The sequence below is a fragment of the Pithys albifrons genome, chromosome 2, assembly GCF_047495875.1.
Source record: "Pithys albifrons albifrons isolate INPA30051 chromosome 2, PitAlb_v1, whole genome shotgun sequence".
Taxonomy (NCBI): Eukaryota; Metazoa; Chordata; class Aves; order Passeriformes; family Thamnophilidae; genus Pithys; species Pithys albifrons.
Window position 1 is genome coordinate 32,853,329 of NC_092459.1, and position 23,271 is coordinate 32,876,599.

The window sequence follows — 23,271 nt, forward strand, 5'->3', positions numbered from 1 at the left end:
ACAACAACAAAACAAAAAAGCCCCAAAACCCCACCACAAACAAAACAAACAAAAAAAATCCCAAACCCACAAGAATGTTTTCATTTGAAAACAAAATTGTTATATTTTCAAACCTATTCTCCAGTTTAAATCTAAATATGTTTTGATAAACACATGCTCTTAGGAAGCAGGGCATGGGACTGGAGATGAAAGAACAATTAAAAAGCTAAGCAAAATTAATCCCCTTGGTTATAATAATAAAAGAATGATAGTGATCATCTCCCCCATCTAGTCCTAACAGCAGTCTTTCATAAATTTTCCATTAAAATCAAATTAAAATTTGAGCTTTTGTGGTTTAATGAAATTCTTTGCAGCTGCATGTCTCTCAGCCCAGTGTTAATATTAAGCATTTAGTGAATTTCTTTTAGAAGTTAATTCAATAGTGCTTGCCATTATATAGCTACTATCTCATTTTCATTTAATCACCAAGACATTATAATCTTCCAGAATGAGACTGTTTCAAAAACTGTAAAGGTTATTTTCTAAAGTTTAATAACACTCACTTGGCCTAGAGCATTAAATTCAATAGTCAATACTTTCGACATTGTACTTTCTACATGCTACATCCTGACATTAAGTAGCCAGCTTTCATTTACAAGACATCAGAATCTTTTTATTAAACATCTTTTGCTGTTTTATGTTCCTCTCTGAAAGTAACATAATTTATGAGCATCTAAGTATGATCTAGCATTTAAAATAAAATATGTTTCAAAATTGGTCACATCATTCTTGAATTACATCTTCTGGAAATAATTTATTATGACTAGTTCAATAAAGAGTTGAAAGATTAAAAAAACCCCACTGGTTGATTTAATGCAATTTTTATGGCAGCTCTATTCATAAATATTGCAAGATTGACTTTTGTCTTAAGCAGTTCTTTCCAGAAATATCTGTGGGAATGTGTACTTAGGTTTCTTTTTGTACCTTGGCTATATACGTAGATTTTGAGATCTTTGTCAAATAAGGTAACAGAGCACATGTAGAAGTACTAGATTTTTCATTGCCATTTTTTTGTTAACCACGTTCATGCTCTCCCCCATATAGTATTAGATTGTCACTCAGCCGAATGCAGCCCTTCAGAAGCAAGTGAATCTCATTTCAGTTATGTGAGGTGGATCTTGCTCTCATTTTGCAGCATCTCACTTTTGGAAACCTGGTTCCTGGTGTGGAAAAGTCATATACCGGTTTAGGATGGTAGGGACTTGTGGAGGTCATCTGGTCACAACTCCAAACTATCAAGGTCCTGCTACATGGTAGCTTTGATCAACAGCTTTTGAATCACCAGTATAGTTTGCAAACTTTCTGATTGTCCAGGTCATTGATGAGGAATGCTAAACAGTTTCAGCCTCAGGTATAGCCCCTTAGCAAATTCCCTAGTGTTCAAGAACCAGCTGGCTTTCAAACAATTAATCACAACCCTTTGAGTCTGGCAGTCCAGCCAAGTTTCACCCACCTGTAGTCCACATGTAGTCCATATCTCACTATCTGAACTGCAAGGATACAATGAAGATTTTTTTGACTTTGTTGTTAAAGTCAATGTAAATAACATTCCTTGCTCTCTCCTACTCTCATCAAAGAACACAATTAGGTCAACCAGCCACATTTTTCCCTTGATCAATCTGTGCTGGCTGTTTGCTCTCACGATCTTGTCCTTCATGTATTTAGATATTACTTCTGGGAGCATTTGTTCCACAAGCTCCTAGAGACTGAGGTGAGGTCTGTAGTTGCCTAGGTTTTCCTTTTTGCCATTTTTGGTTTGTTTTGTTTTTGAAGAAAAGTGGGACTTTTTAAGGTAAAAAATTTGCTCTGTCTTTTCAAGAAGGATATCTCCCTCTGGATTCTCCATGGAGTCTGTTTCCCTTATTTGGTCTTGAAAGTGGTCATTCTCTATTGTAGATTGTACCTTTTACCCATAAATTTTGCACAGAGAACTTGGAGGCCTGAAAACAGACCTTGCCAGGAAAGAGCCAGAGAAAGATAACTTCAAACACATCAGCTTTTTCCAAGCCCTTTTTCATTAGATTGTCTTCCCATATAGTAGAGACATCACATTCTGTCAGTCACTTGAGCTGCCAACACAGTGGAAGAAGTACTTGTTATCCACTACATCCCTCTCTGTTTTCAATGCCAGGTGAGAGTTAGCTTCTCCAATTCTATCCCCACACACATGGCTGTTTCCATATGATTTCTTTATTAGCCCACCCATGTTTCCACCTATTGTACACTTCCTTTTTGCATTTGATCTCAGCCAAGAGTCTCCCAGTTATCCAGCTTGTTACCTCTTCCCATTTTCTCAGAAACTGGGATGAATCATCTTGCACTTTGAGGAGATTGTCCTTGATATAAAATAAACTTTCCTTCCCTCTATATAATAAGCTCTTCTACTCTTTGGGACATCCTTTCACATGCTAGCTCCAAGAGAAAGAATAAGTGTGTTCTCTGGAAGTCCATGCTCTGGTCTCTGGTACTTGCTTGCCTTGCTTCCAGCAGGATATAAACCACCACTATGTCATGGTCTTTGTAGACAAGGCTGCCACTAGACTACCCCATTCCCAACTAGTTAATCCCTGTTCATAAGCAGCATGTTCAGTAGAATCCTTCCTCTTACTGTTTCATCCAATGCTTGCATCAAAAGTTGTCACAAGATTCCCTGTATTACTTGTCTTTCATGCTCCTGCCCTTCCAGCAGGTATTTGAGCGACTCATGAAACACCAGAATCTCTGTTTCTTGCATGAGATATTATTTGATTCCCTGAAATACGCTTTAGCCACCTTCTCTTCCTGAGTAGGTAATCTGTAGCAGTTTCCCATCAGAATGATCATTTTTATTGGCCTTCCATCTGATCTTGATCCATAAGCTCAAATCACCCTTTCCTTCTTCTCTTAAAGAGTTCCATACATTTGACTTCTCCTTGCACAGAATGCAACCCCAGACTCATCTTCCCTGCCTGCTCCTCCTATCCAACCAGTGCCCACCCACTGCAGATTTTCAGTCATGAAAGCTGTGTCATTAGTACCTGTCATCTCAGAGATGTTGGATATATGAGACTGCACGGACTTCCAGATTCTCCCATTTGTTTACCAAGCTGGGTGAGTTTATGTGCTTTACAACAGGTCCCCAGTTTCCCTGCCATCTCAAGTACAGTACAAGAACTTTCCAGGTTGCCATGTCCCAGGTACAATTAGCTGAGGGTCAGTCTCCATCTTTTAATGAACTCCTTCCAAGCTATCCTTGCTAGGTTTAGCAAGCCCATTGGCAAAGATGCTCTGTCCCTTCTTTGTGAAACGGATCTCATTTCTGCAAGAGGGTCCTACTGCCAAAACCATACCTGTGACACCAGCCACATAGCCAGGCCTTGATCTGTGGGATCCAGCCACTCTACCCAAACCTTTGCTCATTATTCAAAGGACTAACATCACCCTGAGTGCCAGGTCCCTCATCCTAGCCCTCAATGCTTGTATATAAATGTGCAGACAGACTGGGACCCAAAGAGAGGCAGAGCATTGAGAGAAGGCCATCGGGAACTGTGAAAAATGATCTCTTAAGCCCTTTTTGTTCCTGAGACTTGAAAGCTTAACCCTATAGGCTTCTTTTAAAGCAGGACAGGTCAGCTATTTGAGTTTGGTTGTTTGGTTTTTTTGTTTGGTTTTTTTACCAACAGCACCATGACTAGCACACTTACAGAGAACACGAGAACCCTGGGTCCTAGATTGTGTTCAGGAAAAGGAGTGCAAATCCTCCCCCTTCAACTACCTGAAGGAGTGCTCTAGCAGCAGATATACAGAATGTTTGGGTTAGAAGAATATGTGGCAGGTTTAGTTCTTTCTCCTGGGTCTGTTCCACCTTTGTAAAGGAATTCAAGATTTAGTAGGTCAGGTATGTTACTTTCTAGCCAAACCATTTAGGGCACACTCTGGGAAATAGGAAAACCTGAGTTCCAAACCCTGCTCCAAGAGACTGTTTATTATTTTACATTAAGCAGTCATTTGATAAAACATATGAAGACTCCAAGGGAAAGTACAATGCATGAGTCTCTCTGCTGGTACATGTGTGGCAGTCAAACTGAAAACATCAGCTTTCAGGCAGAATGTCTCCAGAGAGAGAAACCAAATGCTTCCTTCAATAGCTTTTTCTATTTTTTAATCTAGTCTGAATAGTATGCTCCCTTTCAGAGAGCCAGATTCCCTGCACAGCTTTGCCATTCACTCACTGAGTTGTTCTGTTCAGCCTGCTCTTTCCAGCAGTGACACTAACTAAAGAATCAATAGATTTCCTGGCAGGACATGTGGAATGTACCTGTTGCCTTCAAATCAAACTATGTCTAGACTCATGTCCAAACAAATGCTTTGCTGCTAAAAGTAGAAGCAAAGCATTTTTTGAAAAATACAATTAAAAAAAAAAAGAGTGAAAGAAGATTAAATGTCTTTTTAGAGTTGTGAATTGCATAGGATGTGGTAAATTGTCTCGTCAGTGTTTGTCTACATGTGGTCTGGACATTTTTTATAAAGATTCTGAGTTTAAATACATATATTTTTTGAATAAAGATTAAAATCCCAAGAGTTATGATGCCAATAGCAAATTACAGGGCGTTTTCTTCATCTACAAGATCACTAGCTTTTGCCATTGGTTTTGGGTACTGATTTACCCATAAATATGAAATGGAACAGTCACTCTGCCAGAGACATATATTGTGTTTTCAGTAGAGCTGAGGATATTGTTCAAAGAAAAACACACATCAGCACACTTTCTCTGTTCCCACTGTAGTAACTGTACCTAACTTTAAAACAGCAGCACACTTTGTCCAAGGGCATTTCAGGAATTAAATACTTTTCTGTGGTAACAGAAACTTCTGAACCATTCAGCAGCCTTTCATTTTGATTTTTAATTTTAATCCTAAAAATATTCTTTTTTTTGAAACTATAGACTGAATTTTATCATTTCACACCTTCCTAGGTAAAAGAAATAACCATTTACAGGTCTTTATTGCTATATAGTTAGTCTCCCAAAATGGCCCTATTAAATTGCATAAGTACATCTCATACCCTATTAACTTAAGTTGGGAAAGGTCATCTGTGTCTGATTAAAAAAATACTATCCTTCCAGAGAACATAGCAAACCCAGAGTTTAAAATATTCCTGGCATGGGTGAGGTTGTTCAGGCAGCTTTAGGCAGATGCACATAATTCACAACATTCTTTGGGAATTCCTACCCAGTAAGCATCACTCTTAGGACAGAATCTGTCCTAAGACTATTCTTAGTATTTCATCTTGCTTTACCATCCTGTAAGCTTTTAGTTTTTTTATAGTTAAAAAGGCAGCACAGGATAGTGATACCAAACTCAAAAAAGGGCAAGCCAGTACAGAAGAAACAACACAGACATTTCAGCAAGCAGGTTAATCCCCCCTTCTTTCAAACAATTGGACTTAAAATTGTTAGGCTAATACCTTGTGCTTTTTAGAATTGTACTTCATGTGGGCTCTCATACCGGAACATACAAGGGTGAATAACAAGCCTGCAATAGAAGTTATGACAATTTCAATGCTATACAGAAATTTGGTTTGTATTCATATCACAATTACTCTTCATCAACAGTAGATCTTCCTCTGACTTGAAGCCTGCTTCTTTAGAACAGATTAACCTGACTGACTTGATTAGTCAAACCAACCTGCTGCCTCCTCTGCTCTCAGTCCCACACAATGATTTGTGTATGTAGAATGTTCATTTTAGAAGTGGGATTTCTTTCCTTTTTTGTTGCATCAGTATAATTATTTTGAGTGGAGAAAATGTTCCAGACTTACTGAAGAATCCTAGCAATCACCACAGGGCTACAAACTCCCTCTAATCTAAGCATTAATGCAGTCCCAAACTGCTTAGCAGGTTATTTCCATACATAGTCCAGACACTCTCCAATATTGTAAATACTTTTTAGGCATTTCCATTGAGGCCTCCTCCATCTTCCACCCATCCAGCTTTTAGGATATTCTTTGGGACTCTTTCATAACTTGAGTAAGAGTAAATGGGTTCCATATCCAGAATGAATCTAGAGACAGCATTTCCACAAAAGGCAATGGATGGTGCAACAATGAGTCAGAATAACCAGTGCCATCTTCTACTGCACACATGCACTACTCTATGGTTAGGAAAAGCATGGACATAGGAAAACAATGTGCACTCAGATGCAAAGAAATCCTATGGCAAGCTGAGGCAAAGACTATATTCAGATAAAATTTCTCAGAAGTCACATAATGAAACAGTCACAGCTTTCAGGCACTGGGAATGCTGGGTCACATGCAGAAGTTTTGGAGAGCACACTCTCACTTCGGAGGATCAGAGAAAAGCAAAGGCAGTGCTAACATCCATGGGAGGCCAGTCCCAGAACACCTGAGAGGTGAACTAGAGGGCTTTCACTATGAAAAGTGCTATGTTGAACAACCACTGAGTTAAACAGGGAGCTCACAGAAACACAGGATTGGAAATGGACCTATCTTACAACTTCTGTGTGCCCTCCTACAGACCTTGCTTCCACTCTCCTTGGATAGGTTTCTTCTCATGTCCCAAATCTCTCCATGTATTAGAGCATAAACAGTAAAAGCGGATGGATAACAGACCCGGATGGGTGACAAGCTATAAAACTGAAGAGAAAAATCATTCCAAAGAAACAGTGGAGTAGATCATGAAATAATGCTATCTGCCTGCTACCAAGACTCAAGTATTAGCAAAATGAATACCATGATATATGAAAACAAATTACTTTGAAATAAATACAAGACTGCACAGTGCATTCCTTACAATTAGCTGCATGCATTTCTGAATATGCTGAATAACACCAGGCTGTGTGTCTGTCATACCCTCAAGACCAGTAGTGGGATATAGGATGAGAAATACAGAACTAAGTATAACTAATGGAAAGTGTATCGTTGAGAAACACGCTAACATTTTTCACCATCAGTTAACCTGTGGCAAATATATATCACACTCACCACTGTCAGCTGCAGGAAGGGTGTCATCACCTACCAATGACAAGCGTTCATCTCTATTAACCCACCAACCTAACCCTAAAAAATTGTTACTATTGGCTAGCGTAATGATAGATGGAGTCAGGGACTTTTGACTGAGCAGTGCTTAGTACTCAAATAGTGAACATTGCACTCAGAACCTGCTGGAGTTTTTCAGCCTCTCCAAGTATGCAAGTTTTTGTGACTATCATTCACTTTCTACTTTCACTAACAAAACATAGCTCACAAATGAAAATTAAGAGATAAAGATATATAGAATTTGTAAACTGAAAAGGTGTAGTTCCAACAAGCAAGGACATTCCAAATATTACTAATTATTCCTTCCTTATTAAAATGGAGAAAGACAGAAGGACGGGTGAAACTCAGATATAATTAAACATACAAAGAAGAGGAAACTAAGTTCTGTGTTGCTGCTGCAGCAGCTCCGTTACTGCCATGACTCACTGCAGTGTCCTTGTTCTGCAAGGACCACAGCTGAGAATGAGCTGTTATGTTCCATGCCCTTGTGCTAAACCCATGCACAGCAAGACCAAGAAAGAGAAAAACTTAGTTATCCTTGTGTTCATTCTGATAAGTTGTTATTTTGTGCCATATTTTTTCAGTTGCTTTGTCTTTTTAGCAGGAATTTAATAACTTTAAAGTGAAAAATTAAAATATTGCTTTAATGTGCACATGAAACCCTCACAAACCCATACATTATGGCTTTTGCAACATGTCAGGCTTACCCCTGATGACTTTTTGAGTCTTGCCGGAATGAGAATAAATATGAAATTAGTTCATTCTTTACAAACATTCAATATAAGAAATGCCTAAGGACTGGACCAGAAGCACAGATTCTTCTGAATCCTTAATACTGCTAACACTTACATAGACTTTGTTTGAAACAATAAATTACCCTCTTGCTGCTATTAGTTTCAGTTATATCAATGTATATTTAACCCCTTTATTGCTGTCCACTGTACCAAATATATAGGACAAAATACTGTGTGCTTATTGCATCTCTGTTGGCTTAAAAGAAAAGCATTGCATTTATTGCCATGCATTCAGGTAGAAAACTGAAGTCCAGTGTGTGTCACACCATCTCCAGTTCTAGGTACTCTACCAGATTGAAGCAGAAGGCAGTGATGGAAGGCTCTGAGATCTGATTTTCAAACAGAAGTTACAGAACAACATAGTCAGACCAAGTGCTCCCAGTCATGGTGAGCTATTTGTAGATAACAGTATAAAGAGTTGTTCCAGCCCAGTTATACAGTGATATAAGGTACTAATACTACAATTAGCATTTAGTTAGTGAAAAAATGGTTTTCAAAGTTAAATAATAATATCCCTGTGCATGTAAGGTAGCCTTATGGCAAGATAAAGAGTGGAGTGCAGTCCATGATATGAAGAACTTAGAAAATTTTTGTTAGCAATGTTTGACATCAATGAGAGCCTAAAAATTATTCCTTTTTAGTATCAAGAGTTGTTGAAAATACAAGTATAATAAGAACTGTCTGTTAAATAAGAACTATGAAAATAGTTTTGCATGGCCAGACTTTCCTTCTTACATTGTGCAAGACCAAGTAGGGGGTGGGGAGTGAGGAACAAGCTTGAAAATGTGATCAGGACCAACACAAAAAAAAAGAGCTTCACCAGGAACAGCAAAGCTGTCCCAATGTACTCTGTGTAAAGGTCTGGTCAGCAAAGAGACAGGAGATCAAATAGTAATACTTTATAGAAAACATTTGGTTTGATTCCAATATCTGAGTAACTAACTACAAGGAAATGACAGTTGAAGGGAGAGGTAGCTATTAGAATGAGCAAATGTATAAACAACAAATGATACAGTAAGTAATACTGAGGGAGGAGAGAGGGGGAACAAAGCAGCTTTAATCTGCAGTTTGTAATCTTGGATACAGATACTTCAAACTTACAGACTCCACGCAGCTCATTTCAGTGCCAGCAGAGCTGGTGTGTTTAAGATTCAGAGAAACAAAATTAACTGTTTCAGAGGCAAGAGAGAGACACAGAGGTAGGTGGAGAATGGGCCCAGTTGATGATGGACATCTAGAATAAGATGGAAGAGGTAATTCATGGTCATGCTGATAGAGACTTGTGTCAGAGGAAAACAAACACTTTTTTTCTCCCTAGTTTTCTAACATTTTTAAGAAATATTTTCTGTTTTTCCTATTGAAAGAGAAAGGGACAAAAACTGAATGGAGAAATAAATAAAGAAAAACTTTGAAGGTTTTCACAAACAGTGGTAGAGAGCAGAAATAATTTCAAAATATATTAGAACAATACAGCAATTAACTCCACCATCAGGAAACAAAGTTAGATTTATCTCTGTATTTCGGGGAAATCAAGCCCCCAGAGGTCAGGGAGATTGCTAAATGGGTGAGGGAGCCAGTGAACATTTTAAAAATTCATCCTTTAATTTGGAACCATGGTCAACGATTTAAACTTTATTTCTCATCTTGAAACTCAACACACAGTGAGCATAGATGGAACCATCCCAACTAGCAATTACCCAGGGCCAAGCAAACAAGAACTGCAGAAGTAACTATAGCTGTAAGTGAATTCATGTTTTTAAAACATGACATCAGCCCTGCCTGTTTGCTAGCCACTGTTCACTTCTGATGGTGATAACTTGTTAAGCCACAATGCTCAGCCACATGCCTAACATCTAGCTGTACCGGGAAATTGCAACTGCCACAAGTTCTTCTACCACTAAGAAGTCTCAGCTGCAGCCAAGATATTAACACTAAGTTCTCCAATACTTTAGAACTGAATACTCTATGCCACAGTCAAAACCAAATAAAAGATGACCTGGCTAGTACTGTATAGATGAAGTTTAGTGCATATTTACCAAGGAACATATCCAACTTTTGCCTTGCAAATGTGTTCTTTGCAGAGCTAAATGGTCCTGTAGGAAAGCTAAAGAGAAGATAAAAAATACATATTGACTGTATTTCAGTAGCTCTGATGAAACCTTCCCTGCCATATAGTGAATCCCATTTCTATGTAATTATTTGGTCCATTGTTTGGTGTTTTTAGCGCAAATTTAAAGCAGCCCACACAAACTGGTGTCATCTTAGTGCTTACTACTGTAAAATATTGACCTCAGCATGCTAAATCATGAAACCATTTGTAGAAAAGGTTACAATATGCTGTATGTTAAAGAATCCCACACCCAGTCAAGTTTATACTATAGACATTTAGTATAGGTTTGAAGAGAAACTGAGGGCTATGTTCCAGAGTACTGAACTCAAATCTTTCCTATCCAAAGACAAACATTGATGCCAAATATAGTGATTTTTTATCTATCTAGGCAGAAAATAGGCACATCATTAAAAACACACTTGCTGCAGGTTGATAAAGCAGTGTTTTACAGTGAAATCCTGAAATTATCAACTTGCAACAAAAAGTGGAAAGAGACTGAAGTGAAGCTGTGGAGATTGGAACTAGCAAGTGCCTAAATGGGCTTGTTAGAAGAGTATCACAGAACAGCTGATGTGGAAAGGACCTCTGGAGATCATCTCCACTTTGACTAAACACATGGTGAACTTCCAAGATTGTATTTTTTATAAACATAATGCCTTGAAAGGGAGTACAAATTGCAGCACTGTTACTATCAAATCATGCTGAAGCTATGGCAAGCTGAAAGAAGCTTCATGTATTTCTTTAACTTCTCCTTCTTATATTCTCTCCACATCAAGACAAAGACCAAGGCAACACTTGGCACTTCTAAGAGTTAAAGAAGGCATATATGGTGTAAGGTCAGATTTTTCTTTCCTTTCTAACCCTTCTGACTAGTTCTACTTTTGGAAGTATTTCCTTATTTTCATTGGTAGAAGCAATAATAAAATATTACCATTGAATTTGTGCAATTGTAGCAAGAATTTAGTCCTGATAAATTCTATTTTTAATTTTTTCCCTTCAGTTAACTCTTACTGATAATATATTACCTGAGGTTCAAGTTATGAAGTTTTGGGGCTTTTTGTGCCAAACACTTTGAACATTATACAGGTTTTTAATATAAATTTTCTCTTTCAAAACTGAATCAGGATATTACAAGTATGTGGTTTCCTTCAAAACATCAACAAGGAGTTTAGTATATCATAGGTAAGAATGCCAGGTTACAGAGAGAGTCCTGCCTTTGGAGACTCTTGGGGGATGCTGAGATGATTATCCCACTGTCAGGTAGCTAATACATAAATAGTTAATTCCCCTAAAATAATCCTCTGAAGATGCCAAGTTAGTTTTTAAGCCCCTCATTCTCCTTAACAATGGAGTTCCCCATGTGGCAAAGGCAATTCTAGGCTGACAGAGTGCTACATGGAACATTGCCATGACAAGGCTCTTGCTGTTGAGTAGTGAAGTTGTTCATAAGGAATTATCAAAGGGAAGTGATAAACACAGTCTATGAGTATTACTGACATCAATCCTGAGAGACCCTCAAGCCACCTCTTGCCTCAGCAATAAGCTCCAATTAAGTATATTTAAACATTAAATCTGTTACAGAACAGGCTAACTACTGTTTTCAGAAATAAGACACAATCTGTCAGAGCTGGTAATAGAACTGAGCATGCCAAAAGGCATGCTCTTCAGTTATAGGGATGCCTTTAGCTCTTTATCCCAGATGCATAATAACCCTGCACTGCCAGCTTCTAGCTTCCCCCTTGGAAACCCTAGCACTCTTTGTATGACTCTCACAATTCATTATAGGATTAGAGGAAAGTATTTAATAGACCCTAATGAAATTATGTGAGAACTACACTAATTCAGTCACAGTAGCAGAAGAGTGATTTCACTAGGGAACTAGGGAAAGTCAAAGCTGCCTGTGAAAATGAAGAAACAGCACAGTTCACTTACAGCTGCTAGCAAGTGGAAATGGTGTGAGAATTCACCACAGTATATTTTAAATAATTCTTTAAAATAAAGTTAATATAAATTGCATATAAAGCCAATATAATGCTCTCGGAGTCAATGGGAAATTAGGCATGAGAGAGGAGCTATAACATCCCTATGAAGGGGAAAGTCTTTGTGGTGCTCTCAGCTCAATCCCCAAAGCAGTGACCTTGAGAGTATTAAACAAGGTCTGATTCAAGAAGGAACACTTGGGAAGAAGCAAAAACCAGAGACCTGAGGCACATCTGAGGACAAGGGTGATCATAATCAAATATGGATCTGATGGTTTACCACTCAAATACATTATGTGAGAAAAGAAACCTACAGAGAATTGATTAAGACTATTACTTTTCCAAAAAGAGTAGTAAGGGAACTTACACACAATGTTTTCAGAAACATAGAGAAAAACATTATTATCTTTTACACAATCTGAATGCCATTGGCTACACTGGGCATTCTTTACTAATATATGATATTAGTAGAAGGCAGCTAAAATTTCTCTAATGTCTAAACAAGCATATTGTTGTCCAAGTTATCGTCAACTTACAGTATAAAAACTGATTTTCCTACCTCATGTGAAAACTATAATTTCCTGTTAAACATGCTATTTTGTCATTAATGCTCCTTTAAAAAGAAAAATTGGATCAGATCTTTCTTCCTTGGCAGAGAGCAATGAGAAAAGGAGAGGGGTTTTTTAGACAAAAAATCCAAACTATTTATAAATTCAGAGGGGATATATAAAGACTATGTGCATTTGCTAAACCTCTGACTTCCACCAGCTTCCTATTTTGCATTAAACCATTTGTAAAGTGTTATTGATCTTTAAAGTGCCAGTATGGAAAAATTAAAGCAATACAGAAACTTCTGTGTAAGTTTTATTGTCTCTGCACCTATGAATATAACAAATATAAAAAAAGATCCACAGGTAAAAGTCATTTCTTCCTGTCCACTGGAGATATAGACATATGAACTGAAAGTTGTTCAGAATTTTAGTGGGTATTGTACATTGACCCAGATCACTGTTATTCCAGAGGGGAATTGATAGGGAGTGAAGCAGGTCAAAGTTGAAGGTTTCACATTTATCAGCAAAGCAAATAAACGGCAGTCAGCCCACATAAAAGGACAGGAGATATTCAGATCTCACTGTAGGTGTAACAGGGTATATTACTTCCTTAACTATGAAACTTTTCTCTGGGCTAGAGTCCTGCCACCAGCAGAGAAAATGCTGCCACCTGTCCCAGGAGGTCAGTGAAGGAAGAACAACACAAAAGTAGTTGTGACTCAAAGTCAGGGCTCCAAGGTCACTGCCCTGCCCACCCCTGCCCATCCCCAGGGACCCCCACACCTGCCTATGCCCAGGACCCCATTTCAGGCCGCCAGGACTGTTGGTCCCTGTCCCATTAGCAGAGCAGCAGTGCCAGTCCCCAGCTGCCCAGAGCCCTGCCCAGCCATGGGCCCCACCACACCCCACCTAGCCCCATCCCACGGAGATGCCCAAAACTGGGGTTGCCACAGTGCCTCCCAGCTGCCCTGCTTCTGGCCAGGATAGTGGGACAGGCTCTGTCTGATTAGGACCAGAAAGTTTTTGGAAGCTGTTGCCGGTTCTGGGTCACTGACCCAAGCACACTTGGTCTCTCTGAGAGAAATTTTATAGGAATGCAAAGCTAAAGGGTTGTTATCATGCAATATGAGTGAGAGAAAGGGAAAAGACACAGTTATATGGAGGAAATAAGGACAGCAATTTAGCTGCATCCAGAAGAAACACAGCAGTTTGTATAGTTACGAGAGTCTTGCTCTAACAGGAAGCTTGGTGTTACCAGCCAGGAGGGCAGTGATGTGACTTTAACCTTCTTGGACAGAGGTCAGGGAAGCTGTCACAGCAGAACAAATAATAAACATGGGAGAATTCAATTATACCCATGTAAACTGAAGGAATGTCATTGTGAGAAATGATACAGAGGTAGAAGTTTTAAATATCATAATGACCACTTGTAAACTTACTGCTCAGAAAACCCACAAGTGAAGAAGCAATTTGGCTTAGTTTTGAGTAGACAAGATGTGGTTTACAATGTTACTTTTGAAGAGTTGCTCTGTAATTATGACTACTATATATTCAAATTTAGCAATTGCAAGAATGAAGTAGATTTCATTTCAAAAAAAAAAAAGAACAACAAAAAATTGAAGAAAATTGTTAAAATTGAATTAAAAGGAAAACATAGAAGAATAAAATTCTTGCAGACTGAGTTGAGATTATTTAAAGACAACTAAACTTGAGTCTCACTGTAAATATTACTTTTCAATCAGAGAAACAGAAAAGGACTCACCAAAGTCAGAACCACTGAACAACAATAAAGGAAGGCATTTAAAGTTCAGAAGATTTCCTTCAAAAAGCAGAAATCTTAACTGAAGAAGAGAACCAAAAAGGAGGACAAATTCAGATAAAAGCATAAAAAAACAGATGAAAACAGATTTTGAAGATTAATTTGAGTAAATAAGAACATTTTGCTCTCTTGCAGGAAATTTGTACAGTCTGCAGAGCTAATAGAACTGAAAAAAACTGAAAGTCATAATGAAAATCTTGAATGAATTGTCTTCACCCACATTCATTTAAGAAAAGTTTAGAAAGATTCACAATCCCTTTCTTTATAAGGGTAAAGTTTGGCAAGCTATCAAAAGGTTCACAGAGAACATTTATGAACAGATTGATAAAATAAATACTAAAGAATCACTTGGGCTTCATTGCATTTATCACCAAGTGGTATAATAATCAACCTATGAGGCTACTGAATTTCTGGTGCAGTGGTAGTCTACTGACTAATGCTTTCTCAGGAATAAGAGTACCAAGTATAAAATCCCCTTTTGAAAAGGGTATTGAGAGAGGGTGCAAGTAATCTGCACCAGAACATCTGACTTCTGTGCATGTGGAGCTATGAAAAATTATATATCTGCTCAATACTTGATGTGCTGGTTATATTGGAGCAGCTTTTGCTGTAGAATGTCAAGGATCAAATACAAAGGTATGACAGAGGAGTCAGTAGGTATATTGACAATGCCATGGGTGATTCACAGAATTGCAGAGATTTCCAGAAACCTTTTGACAAGGCACCTCTCCAAATCATAAGAAACTAGCAATTCATGAAGCAAAGAAGAAAGAAATGTTTATTGTATATTCATAACTAATTAAAAACTGAAATCAAAGTGGAAATAAAAAAAATTACCTGAGAAATTGAACTGGTTTCTGAAAAAAACCTCTCCAATACATTCACATATGAACTGTGCAATGGGATAAGTGATGAATTTAGAGATGATATAAAATGAGTTAGGATAGTAAAAATTAAAGCTGTCTTTACAAAAGAGTTACACAACATGGCATGAGCTTTCATACTTTTTGTAAACATCCATTCCTGACAATTCAAATAGAAATCTGGAATAAACACACCTTTACTCTTGTCCTAATGATTGCACTGCTGTCCCAAAAAGGCTGACAAAAAGATAAAAAATTACAGACAAATGAGCAAAAGTGAATGGCAACATTTCAGGCAGGGAATGATGAAAAGAGCTGATCCTCCTTTCTCTAATATAACATCTTCTCAACCAGCTTTTATGCAGAAATTACTGTCATGATTTCAAAACATTTCATTTTGGAACTGCTGTATTCCCCTCTTAATAGTTTGTCCATATGTGACAAAGAATCAATATAGAAATATATGTAAATTACAGAAATTTAATATATTCAGTTTTCATTTTCCAGCCTTCAAATTACTAGCAACTGACAAGCTTTGTCACAAGGCTGGGATTATTGGATACTCAGCCTTCCCAGTCACTTTACTGCAGCCCAACTCCACAAACACCTTCTAAAATAATAGTTAAGTGATTTTAAAAAATCAGGTTGTATTTTCTCAAAAACTCCTGAGACATCATTACTGCTGAAGACACTGAAAAATCTCACATGACAGCCAAAATGACATGTGAAAATTTTGTCTGTGTAGAGATATTTGTTTCTTTTTGCTTTGCAGTTTCATCTTCAGCAGCACGTGACAAATGCTCACCATTTCTTCCTAAAAGCATTAAAGAGCTTTGAGACTTAAGCCTGTGTTCTATAAATACTCAAGACAATGACATTTCCGTTTGCATGGTAAGCAAACAGAAAGGTCAAGGCTGAATTTCATTTTTGTCTCTCAGAAGTGTCTGTTCTTATCAGTGATGTTTTCCAGGAGCTGTGTTTCTGTCTGTAATGTGCATTGCTGTGTAACAACTATGTGGTGGAAAATAGGTCCAGTTTTAGCCTTTGGAGGATAAATGTGTTTCACATCAGCCTCACTGGATACTGGAATTCACATCATGCAACCAAGTATTATAAAGAATACAAAGGAAATATGGTAAAGGTGCAACTCCACGGCTGTAGTTGAAAACATTTGTTTAAGTGCTATACAGAATAACACAACAGAAGTGTTCTACTGACACTGATAAGAGTGTCTTCAATCCATTGTAGTTTGTAGGATCACAATGAAATTTTTCTCTTGCCAAAGCTTTTTTCTGCTGTCCACACAAAGGTCTCAAGAAACAAAAAATTTTAGAGGGACAAGTGCAAGAGGTTGAAAATGTGACTCTAATGTTCTTTCATCTTTGCATAATTAGTATAGCCTTCAAAACCAGCAGTGAGAGCAATGTCACCCAGGTGATAAGCAAAGAAGAGGGAAACATTCAGGGGTATGGGTGGTTGTGACATTTCTTCACTGTATGAAGAAGTGATCATGACTGGAGCTTTTGAAAAAACAAAGTGACTCAAATGCATTTTCAGGCCCATCTTTCACTTCCAATGAAATATAGTTGGGCTGTCATTCATACTAAAGAAGTGTTACTGGCTTAAATTCACCTCCACTCACATTTAAGAAAATATCCTTATCCTGTGGCCTGCATGCAAATACCCAATATTAAGTCTCTGGGCATTTCTTTTAATTAATAGCCTGCAATTAGTGTTTGATGGCCCATCAATGCATTATGCAGTTCCTTCCTCTGAAAGAGATCTCCCTTTCTTTAAATTGCCAGAATTGAAAGAATTATGTTCTAATTCCCTGACTTCATCCAGTTAATTTTGAAACAATGTTTTTCATTTAAATCCCCTATTGGGAACTCATTCACTTCCATCACACCAGCACAGTCAGGTTGCCTTGATTAATTACTAGCACTTACCCTTCTACTTCAGTAAATCCCAGTACGATGTCTAATAACTGGGAAGCCTTAAATAAATGTTTTAAGTCATTCCAAATCTGAAGCTCTGAAGAATTCTACAAAATTGAAGAAAGACGGGGGACTACAGGGAACCTGTGTTTAAGAACTGAGAGTGTATGAGGTTCAGAGCTGATTCAACACTCAAGGTATTAAACCAAATTTCTACTGGAAAGTCAACTCACATAGGTAAAACAATTCTTCAAATAGCATAGGTTTAGGGATCAAATTACACTTTCAGTCCTGGAGGTGCAACAGAGCTGCCAGATTTACAATTTCTAATATACAGGAGATATATTTTAAATATCCAGGGGTTAATACGGGATCATTAACATGGCAGAGATTAAACTTTCATTTGTGTGAAGTCTACGGTAGTGACTATATGGAGAATTGTTATTCTAAATCCAGTTTTGGAAATGCACCTTCACACATGGATCAAAAATTCCAAAGAAAAGAAATAAACCAATAAATAGAACAAATTTTATGTATGGCCAAACTTCATGAATGAAGATATGGGAAGGGCTCTCCCCACGTGGGTGAGCCCTTCCAGCCTGCGCAGTGGATTTTTTAGGTGAGGCACAGCATGCGCAGAACTGGCCCCACCATTTAAGTCCTAAGGTCCATCTGCCATGGCTGAGCGAGCTTGGACAGTGACAGTGAAGTCCTCAGAACTGTTACAGCACCCAGTAGTAACCGGGGCTGACCCTGCTGAGCATCCGAGATCTGATGGGATGGGATGACAAGGGAGCTATTTAACTGCCAGGGGATGGTCCCTACTGAGACTCAAACTTACGACCTTGGGATTCGGAGTCTGAAGTGCTCTCCATTGCACCATGGTACTGCCCATAAGACAGAACAAATTGCAGAATCACAAAATTATATAAGTAAGAAAAGACATCTGAGATCATCCAGTTCAACCTTTGAGCAATCACTATTTGTCAACTAGACGAACGCACTAAGTGCCATGTCCAATCTTTTCTTGAACCCTTCAAGGACAGTGACTCCACCATCCCCTTAAGCAGCCCATTCCAATGTTTAACCACCCTTTCTGTGAAGAAATTCCTCATGATGTCCAACTTGAACCTCCCCTGGAACAGCTTGAGGCTGTGTCCTCTCATCCTGTCACTAGCTGCCTGGAAGAAGAGGCTGACCCCCACCTTGCTACAACCTCCTTTCAGGTTTTTGTAGAGACCAGTAACATCACTCCTGGGCCTCCTTTCCCCAGGCTAAACAGTCCCAGCTACCTCAGCTGCACTTCATAGGATTTGCTCTCCAAATCCTTCACAAGCTTTGTTGCCCTTTTCCAGACACACTTTAGCACCTCAATGTCTTTCTTGTATGTCAGGGTCCAGAACTGGATGGAGTACTCAAGGTGCAGGTTCACCAGTGCTAAGTACAGAGGGAAAACAGATGAAAAAACAAACAAAACCCCAAAACTATTCCCAACTGAAATTCACCTGGATTATCCCTTACCTACAGAAAAACCTGCATAAGAAGTCTAAGAAAGAAAGGAAACAATCTAAAAACTGGCAGTCTTGTATGAAAAATGTAGATATTCTTTTCCCCGAAGTTTATCCCCATTTTTGTTTGCCAAGTCAGAAGGATAGGTAGAAGGCCTCTTGCCAAGAGTTAGTTGAAAGTCTTTGTAGGGGTAAACAGCTCTTTTCTGGAAGATATTACTACCAAGGAGGCAGTTATTTTTCACTAAGGAAGTTTTACTACCTGGAACGAGACATCTTTCCCAGACAGTTTTGGGATGTTTCTCTGCATACATTCCACAGAAGGTTACTCCCCAGGCACAAGAGAGATAGCACTCACAGATGTGCTGCAAGGCCTTGGCAGCCAAAGGGGGAGCCAAGGTGGGGGAAGTGATGATAAAGCCCGAGGAACAAACAAAAGCCTTGTCTTTTCCTTTGCTTTGAGGCCCAGTGCTGCTTGTACAACATCGTTAGAATCTCTAAGTTTCCAATGTCCTCACCTTTGAAATAAACCCTTGAATCCTTTCCAATATTTTGCTGTGTTGTGTATATATTTCTTTATGGTCTCTTTCCATTTGGTGGTAGGCACAGATATGGGAAGAAACCCTTCTTCAAAGTCCTCAGAATAAAACTTCATTTTTGTTCATGCCAGTTAGAGCAGCAAACATTTATTAAAGTATGAAATCATCTCACACTGTACAATCAAATGGTGAACCATGTCTTGATGAGTTTGACCTTCAGCAATTTCTTCTGCAGATGAACTAGCTCACTGAATGAAGGTTTATCTCCATCAATCTCCTCATTCATTCATCTCTGGCTCAAATCTATATTTTTCCCATGATAGAACAGAATTACTGTGTTGAAAAATCTAGAGCAAAGAATAGGTGCTCATATGTTCAAAGCAACCCATCCACAAGCAACTTTATTCACAGGTGCACCCAGAAGAGCCTCTGTACCCTTCCCACTCCAGTCTGTCTTGCAGCTAAGAGGTCAGATAAGTGGCCATAATACTGCTTACTTTGACTCAGCTGGCAGGCAGTGGCTATCTAAGTATATAACTTTAATCAGTGGCAACACAAGTTAATTCAAATTCCTGCGGCTGTAGTGAAATCAGGTAAACTATGTTCCATTACAAGAAGTGCACACATTACCCACTATCATCACTAAACCCATGAGCATTAACGGTGGAGGTCTGACTCCTCAGAGCAGAGCTTTACAGCTCAGCTGAAAGGTTGTGTTTTGAAAGGCTTCAGACAAAACTGAATCCCCTCTTATCCATACTGGAAACTCCACCATCTTTCTCTCTCTTTTCTCCCTGAGTGCCCCCAACATCCACCATTTTTTACCTCTTGTCACCCTCCACTTTCACCACTGTTCACCCCTTACAGTGTCTACTAATTCTACATTTCATTTGGGCAGCAGGCAGTCAAGTTGTATCATTGCCACCACTGCAGGTGCTCTCAACAGGGGCTCACATACCCAACTGTGGGCAGACAATCCAAGTTTGCCCTGGCTTGCTCTGGAATTGTAAAATGTACATGTAATTACAATGAGACCTTGATAAAGAGTTTTTATATGCCATTATCATTATAAGGAGCTGACCCAAAATCCAGGCTCACATATTTCCTAAATTGGAGCCTTCTTGGAAAGCAGAGATAAAATTTTCAGTCTAATTTTGTAAATGAATGTTTAAATTGTATGTAGTTACAGTGACATACAAAGGCTAATAAAACTAAATTCCCTGTTTAAAAAGATGAAAATTACCCATTTGTTTTTCTTAAGTGTCCTTGCTAATTGAATGCTGTATTATATTTTACTAAAATTAACCTTTTCAAAAATCTATAATTATCTTGAAATACATTTCCCGATTTTTGATAAGGAGTGAATTATATTAAAATTGGGATGATTACTTCATTTATGTGCCAGATCTGATTTGCCTTTAAAACTGTATTTGGTTTTACTTCCTGGATGCTTAGTATGATAAAGTATTTTCCTCTTTCTAATGACATGATTTAATGATTTCTTGAGAGTTCTTAACTTCCACTGAGGTAAAAAGTATCACTCAAGGTCAGCTCCCAGCAACACCTTAAAGGGAACTGGAAGATTTCTGCCAAGACATCACTACCATAGAAATTGGGTTAGAGGAAAAGTAGCTTCCAAAAATGTCTTTCTTTTAATTTGCCTAGCAGAAATTCTGGTTTATCAGATTGTATTTCCTTTTGTTCAGTTTTTAAGCCAAATTCTTCCATTCTGTGTTTTTTTCAGAATTCAGAATCAGTTCTGTAAAAGTCAAAGTTGACAGAGCATTTTATTCAAGAACTATGAGAAAGAAGGGCACTCAGGACTCAGTTGAAGAGCCAAGAAAGGTTTTCAGATTTCCTGAATGCCAAAGCAGAGCTAACAGTGTCACACAGCAAAATCATACATTGAAATGCTGCCACAGAAGTCAGGTAGATCACTGGCCCTGCATTGCATTTGCTTCAGGAGCACAGGGTACCTAATTTCTGCCTTGAGATAGCAGAGGGTTGATACTGCTAACTAACCAGCAACTCTGTGCCTTGCATTACTCATAAATAGCTCTCCTTTCAAAAAAATGTAATTCTCTAAATACTATGATGGGCTGATAGACAGGCCAGGTTTTGAACAGCATGGGAACAAAGTAGTAGTGCTGGACCACCAAATGGAGCTCCCACAGAGAGCATGAAGGTACTGAGCCATGATTCTTCATATGGGAACAGCATAAACAAAACCCCTTGGCATTTTTTCTAATGACTATTTATTCTGTACACCTCTGCTGTCTGCCAAAGCAAACCTGTGGGATTCTGCTGTGCTATCCTCATCCCAGTGGCAACTCCTACATACTGCTAGGCAACTATTCACAGCATCTTTATTTTCCTGCTCCAAAGGGAAGTTTCACACCAGTGTTTTCATGAGCAATTTAAATACAGAAGACAGTTTCCAACCAACTAGCTCAGTTTCATTAACAAAAATTTATTTTCATTAGGTTCGTTTTAATTCTAACCTTCAGACTAGCAGCCAAATAAGTGGCAAGTACTTATAGACTGTGGGATTGGTTATAGCCACAGTGTCACATCTCTTGTGTAGACACAAAAATAAAGAGAACATAAATTACCTGAACTTAAATGACTGTCAGTGAATAAGAATCTCACTTTGAAAAGGCATAATACTTTCAAAAGGCACAATCCCATAAAGGTACAGAGACTAAAATTAATAGATCTGAGCTCAGCAGGAGTGCCTTGCTGTATACTCACTGTTAAGGTGAAAAACTGTTCCTGAATCAGTTGCTCCTCCTACTCCTGCAGTTCTGTGTCTTTTCAGCACTCACATAACTCAGGGTGACAATTTTCTCCTTTTAATTTGCCTGTTCTGCCTCATATCTTAACATCTGGGAAGGGGGGGAAAAAACAACAAAAAAATCCCAATTCACTTCTACTAAAACCTCAGGAGGTACGTATCGTGGCATAAATAACATAGAAAGTTTACAAAAAACCTAATTTGTCTAATTATGAAAAAATTTGAGAGAAATAATTCTTATGTCAGTAAAGCCAGCTGCATATCTCACCAGGTAAATAACACTAGCATCACTTCTCAGGTGTACAAACACCTCTTTATTACTTAACAATTTTCAATAGTACTATGCTATGTGAATCTGATGATAATTACATCTATATTGGTAAATTAAACTTGTTAATCTTGAATATGATCACAATTTTTTGACAAGTAATAATTGAAATGAGACAGATATATGCCAGGGATTCTTCTAACAGCTTAACTGAAGAAAAGGTCAAGCTCCAGAACCCTGATATTGATCTCTTAATGAAAATGCAGTCAATGCATTTGTATGTGCCAGAAATTTATCAAGTATCCATTCATGTGCATTTCACCATTCCAGAAACGTCATCCATTGCAGAGAATATTGAATTCTTACAACCTAAGGGTGCTTGGTGCTACCTTTGGAAATCTTTCCAGTTCTAACTGTAGATATTCAGGTTCTATCACTTGAGCAAGTAAGGTCTGAATAGTATCTCTAAAATCACATCCTTTCTGCAGGGGGTTGAAGGGCGGTTTCAAGCTACAGAGAACTTGGGAGCAATACAGGTACTCATCTAGCAGTGGGCACTCTCCCACTCCCTACAGGCAAGCTGTAGAAAATCCTACAAATATCACTCTGGGGCAGGGGCTACCCCAAGGCCAAGAAACAATGAAGAAAAAAGTGTGCAGCAAGGGAAAAACTAAGAGAAAGCCTCTGGCTGAGGCTTGCAGGGCAGGTGGGGGCTGGCCCAGGATCCTGATGAATGCACAGCTTGTCCCTTTCTACAGTCCCATATCCAGTTATGATTTGCCAGGCATGAACCACAATCCCATGAAGACACCAGGGAACTCCTACAACAGTTACCAAGACATTACTGTTAATGATATAAAAATGAGTTTGGTGAGAAAGCCGTGAGAGGTCAGGATGTAGTGAGACGGTGGTGAGGTCTGTCTTTCCCCCAACTCTACACATTCATTATGTGTCTTGTCATGGTCAGACCACTAAGTCAAGGAGATCACGTTCAGGTCCGAGTTTTCTCTACGTAGCTATGAGAAGTAACATCAG

General features: G+C 38.5%; 1 protein-coding gene across 1 annotated transcript in view; it reads right to left on the minus strand.

Moving 5' to 3' along the window:
• Positions 1-23,271, minus strand: part of TENT5A (terminal nucleotidyltransferase 5A) — a 99,659-nt gene that overhangs the window by 75,413 nt on the left and 975 nt on the right. The window lies entirely within an intron of this gene.